The sequence below is a fragment of the Triticum dicoccoides genome, chromosome 7A, assembly GCF_002162155.2.
Source record: "Triticum dicoccoides isolate Atlit2015 ecotype Zavitan chromosome 7A, WEW_v2.0, whole genome shotgun sequence".
Taxonomy (NCBI): Eukaryota; Viridiplantae; Streptophyta; class Magnoliopsida; order Poales; family Poaceae; genus Triticum; species Triticum dicoccoides.
The window spans coordinates 561,020,114-561,025,866 of NC_041392.1; positions in this window are offsets into that span (position 1 = coordinate 561,020,114).

Consider the following 5,753-nt stretch of genomic DNA (forward strand, 5'->3'; position numbering starts at 1 on the left):
ATTAACCGGAAACATAATACATGTGTGAATACATAGACAAACAGAGTGTCACTAGTATGCCTCTACTTGACTAGCTCGTTGATCAAAGATGGTTATGTTTTCTAAACATAGACATGAGTTGTCATTTGATTAACGGGATCACATCACTAGGAGAATGATGTGATTGACTTGACCCATTCCATTAGCATAGCACTTGATTGTTTAGTTTGTTGCTATTGCTTTCTTCATGACTCATACATGTTCCTATGACTATGAGATTATGCAACTTCCGTTTACCAGAGGAACACTTCGTGTGCTACCAAACATCACAACGTAACTGGGTGATTATAAAGGTGCTCTACAGGTGTCTCCGAATGTACTTGTTGGGTTGGCGTATTTCGAGATTAGGATTTGTCACTCCGACTGTCGGAGAGGTATCTCTGGGCCCTCTCGGTAATGCACATCACCTGAGCCTTGCAAGCATTGTAACTAACGAGTTAGTTGTGAGATGATGTATTACGGAATGAGTAAAGAGACTTGCCGGTAACGAGATTGAACTAGGTATTGACATGCCGACGATCGAATCTCGGGCAAGTAACATACCGATGACAAAGGGAACAACGTATTTTGTTATGCGGTCTGACCGATAAAGATCTTCGTAGAATATGTTGGAGCCAATATGAGCATCCATGTTCCGCTATTGGTTATTGACCGGAGACGTGTCTCAGTCATGTCTACATAGTTCTCGAACCCGTATGGTCCGCACGCTTAACGCTACAATGATAGTTATATTATGAGTTTATATGTTTTGATGTACCGAAGGAGTACGGAGTCCCGGATGAGATTGGGGACATGACGAGGAGTCTCGAAATGGTCAAGACGTAAAGATCGATATGTTGGACGACTATATTCAGACATCGAAAAGGTTCCGAGTGATTCGTCTATTTTTGGGGGTACCGGGGAGTTACGGGAATACGAGGAAGAAGTAATGGGCCTCATGGGCCAAGTGGTGTCAGAGAGGAGGCTGGGCACGCGGCCCCCCTAGCCCAAACCGAATTGGACTAGGGGGCCGGCCCCCCTTTCCTCCTTTTCCTCCTTCTCCTTCCTTCTCCTTCTCCTCCTTGCTTTCCTCCTCCTAGTAGGAGTAGGAAAGGGGAGTCCTACTCCTACAAGGAGGAGGACTCCTCCTCCTTGCGCGCCCATAGAGGGTCGGCCGGCCTCCCCCCTTGCTCCTTTATATACAGGGGCAGGGGGGCACCTCTAGACACACAAGTTGATCAAGTTGATCGTCTCTTAGCCATGTGCGGTGCCCCCCTCCACCATAGTCCACCTCGATAATACTGTAGCTGTGCTTAGGCGAAGCCCTGCGTCGGTAGAACATCAACATTGTCACCACGCCGTCATGCTGATGAAACTCTCCCTCAACACTCGACTGGATCGAAGTTCGAGGGACATCATCGGGCTGAATGTGTGCTGAACTCGAAGGTGTCGTACGTTCGGTACTTGATCGGTCGGATCGTGAAGACGTACGACTACATCAACCGCATTGTGCTAACGCTTCCGCTTACGGTCTACGAGGGTATGTGGACAACACTCTCCCCTCTCGTTGCTATGCATCACCATGATCTTGCGTGTGCGTAGGAAAATTTTGAAATTACTACATTCCCCAACACACATATATTTAAATAAATTATTTTGCGTAAATTAATTACACGAGGATTTTTATATATTTATATTATTATTGTTGGACTACACTATTTTACATGTGTAGGTAATCGACTTCGACCGCGTCACGTGGTCACTTCGGCAAGCCGACGTCATCATCCCAAGTGGCCTAAATCGGCTAGCGTGATCACCTTGTTGGTCGAATTGCCATACCGACATGTTCGGTTGCCTCGGTACTTCGACATCGATGAGGGAGCTCTACCTCATCGAGTGTTCGGCACACATGCCATATTTCTTTTATTACTGACTTTGCATAAATTATTAATTATGCAACATTTTTTTAATTTATTATTTACCGCTATCTCCAGTTTGCACTATTTCCTGTGCATAGCTAAATGATCTGGGTCGGGCAGTGTTATCACCTCGGCTGGACTGGGGCCTTCGTCCTCACTTCATTAAACCACGCCGGGGACTTTGGCGTCACTCTGCCGGCATAAATTGGCCGTGCTATGTCACCACTCCGGAGTGCCAAGCTCTTCGCTCTGCCACCTCGGGGCCGGCTTGGGGGCTGGGACCTCGTCCCGCCGTAAGCTCGAACCGCGTCATCAATGCCGAACACAATAACCAGCTAAGTCACTTTTATGCTCAAAGTTTCAAAATTTTAAATTTTGTTTGGTTCGACCAAGCATTATACCTTTTTGGCAAAAAGTTGTTTGTGACAAAATTCCTTGTGAAAACTTTATTTGTGGCACAGAAATTCAAATATCTCGTTTATTTAGGGGCTTCCTTTAAGAGGCCTTTCCTCTTGCATCTGATTATACTTGTACGGCTTCATTCCTTGTTCGTGTATTACGCCACAATATGCACCATGTTGACTTAAGTGTTTCGCAAGCTGGGTTGCCTGGCTCCTGTGCTTACCCCTACGTTCCCGATTGTTCGGCTAGGCAGTAAAGGGAGCACCTCTTTGATTGTTTCTACCGGGTCATCCGAGTTAGTACCTCAGACTGGGTGAAGCCGAAAGCTAGCACTCTTATTGTTTTCAATCATGGTCGGCACACAACGGAACTCATGAGTACAAAAAATCTATTGCACAAGTCTCATAATAACAATGAGCAACCGAAGAAAGGTATCAATGGGGGTACTATTTTCTTCGAAGATGCTTCTTACGCTTCGTTAGTAATATAGCATAAGTTCCCTGAGCGCGCTTTGTCTGTTACAGCCTTATGGCCTGATTGCTTGGTTATCAGAAACATCATTGATATTCTCGACAGGTGGAGTACATAACACTTTTTGGCCCCTGACCATAGAGGGAGAAGCCGACGGTCGGTTAAGATGCGTTTAAAGTTCGGGTGAACACATATATGATATAAGTACTTCGGTACATACAATCATTATACATAAAATTCTTTTACCCAAGTTTACTAGGGGCGCTTAAATTTATATGAGTTGTTTTATAGTAAATGTGTTTTCTTCTTGGTCGTTGCAAAGTCTTTTTCTACCGCTCCTTTTTCGACTCAAGTGTATGGTCAATAGCCGGATAGCCCGTCTTCTCTCTAAAAGCCGCTCGAGTTTAGTTTGCTAAAATGACCTCCGAGAAGTACTCCGCCTTTGGGATAAGGAGCTTGAAGCCATAGGCTGACCCGCGTGAAGTCTTGAGATCGGATGTGTCATGATAAAGCACGACAAAAGCACAATTTTTTTCCAATTTTCAGATTGGCACCGAACACTTGATCTTGTTCGGACGTCATTTTTTTACTGACGTTTTTTGGTTTTCCAAGCTTATGGCACTTAAACTATTTGTGTGTTCCCAGCATAAGTCCCACAGTGCAACGCCGGACACCTTTAGAGGTTCAGCAAAAAAAATCTTGGATATTGCTATATATGCATCACTTACGAATAGTGTCTTCGGTCAATAGTTGGGTTGCCCGACTCCTTTGCTTGCCTCCTACGTTCTGCTTTGTTCGGCTAGGTGTGCAAAGGGCGAACCACTGTGATTGTGCTTCCAGCTCGCATGGTTAAGCACCTGTGTGGAGAAAGCCAAAAACTGACTGTCACAATAAGCGTAAACTGGTCAGCGATCCGATGACTATGTTAAATGACGGGCGGTTCATAACATTGGCCAAAGTGTTTATGGCTTGACCTCGGCTGTCGCTGAACACTAACCGGGGGCTCGTAGCTAGCTTCCCCAGTTTAAAGCTCCTATGACTAAGTGAAAGTTATAAAGCCCGCATATCTGATTGCCTCGTTTCTGCTAACACAACCACCTTCGGGCACCGACACGTCGGCTAAGGGTTGCCTTGTTATCGCAGAGAAACCCTGTGTAATATCTACAAAGGGGTAGAAGCCGACGATGGGCCTGTTTCAACTGATAAACGGTCGCAACAGAGTCAAAATAAACAAATCATCGTCATTTCTATTTAATACACAAGGGCTGCTTTCCATAATCATCATTATAAAGCCATAAATATGCATCAATTTGACTTAAGATTTTGGCCAAGCTAGGTTGCTTGGCTCCTGTGCTTACCCATACGTTCCCGATTGTTCCGCTAGGCGGTAAAGGTAGCACCTCTGTGATTGTTACTACCGGGTCATCTGAGTTAGTACCTTAGACTGGGTGAAGCCGAAAGCTTGCAATCTTAATTGATCACATTGGTTGGCAACGACGGAAGTGAAATTTTTGGTTCCTTAATACCATAGAGTTCGGGAACTTTCCCCGAACTAAATTCTCAATATTTTCCTCCCACATTGATCGGAGGTGAGGTTTCATGATCATGATAAGCATGACGACCCAAAGAAAGGAACTGATAGCGGGACTATTTTCTTTGGAAGATGTTTCTTACGTTAAAATGTAATATAATATATCTCTCCGTCTACCTTTGTTTATAAAACTATATGGCCAGATTGCCTTGTTTTCCATAATTCTTTGCCCTTATAACGACTTTATAAAGTAGGAAAACACTCCTCAGGTACTTCCTGAAGAGGTTGAAGCTGATGGTCGGTCAACAAAGTTTTGTACAATGCGGATCCGAGCATTAATGATGTAACGTACTTGGGTACATAGAGTCATTACACATAAATTGTGAGCAAAAATCAATTTTTCTGCAGCCAATCTTTTAAAGAGTCAATGGCACAGTCTCTTTGAGACAACTGAGCAGCTGACATAACGCTGTGATAGTTCCCTATTGGCATTGATTTCCTCTCTATTAAGCCCCTTAAGGCCGAACTTGGCGAGCTCAGATTTTGTTAGCTCTAACTCTTTTTGAGATCTTTATTCTCATTCCGAGAAGTTTGTGTTAAACACGACAAAATTTTCTGTCAAACGGATATCGATCCATAATACGGCCACCCGTGCCCACATTAAGGCTCAGGGGCTACTGGGCTCCGCGCTTATTATTTATAAATATTAAAGGGGCACATCGATCCCCTGATCTGGTGTTGCCACCCGACCAGTGTCTCGGGGGCTACTGCATTGCTTATTCAATACAGAGAATTCAAAGTGCTCAGTGTTCGGCATGACCGAACTATGGGCAAGTGCGTCTTTGGACAACAATAAGTACCATCTGGGATTTATCCAGCATCAAGCTAATATCTCACGGCAACTTCTCACAACCCTTTCTTAGGGGCCTGTCCGCCGATCACTATTATAATATATTACACTGCATTTCTATTCCTACGTATGTTGCAGAGCTAGGAGTTGATCCTCAAGACGATTTTGCAAATAAACCTGAGTCTCAGGGGCTACTAGGATCAACATTTTTATGTTTTCCTTCAGGTGCATCTCGGGTTCTAGACCGACACGCACCTTGAGGGCTACTAGATATACATATAATGGCTATGTATCTCGACAGAGAATAAATTGCACCAATCAAAAATATTCACAAAAAATCAGCCCACGGTCGGGGTGGTGCACCACCTCGGAAGCAGTCCGGCATAAAGCTCGGGCGCTAGTGGCTGGCTCCGTAGAGAGCATTTTCGGCACTATGCTCGGCTGAATTCGTTCAATCATTTAAAAGACTGAGGTAGATTACGACACCTCGGACGCTGACCATCGTTGGAGCTCGGAAGCAGTCCGGCATAAAGCTCGGGCGCTAGTGGCTGGCTCCATAGAG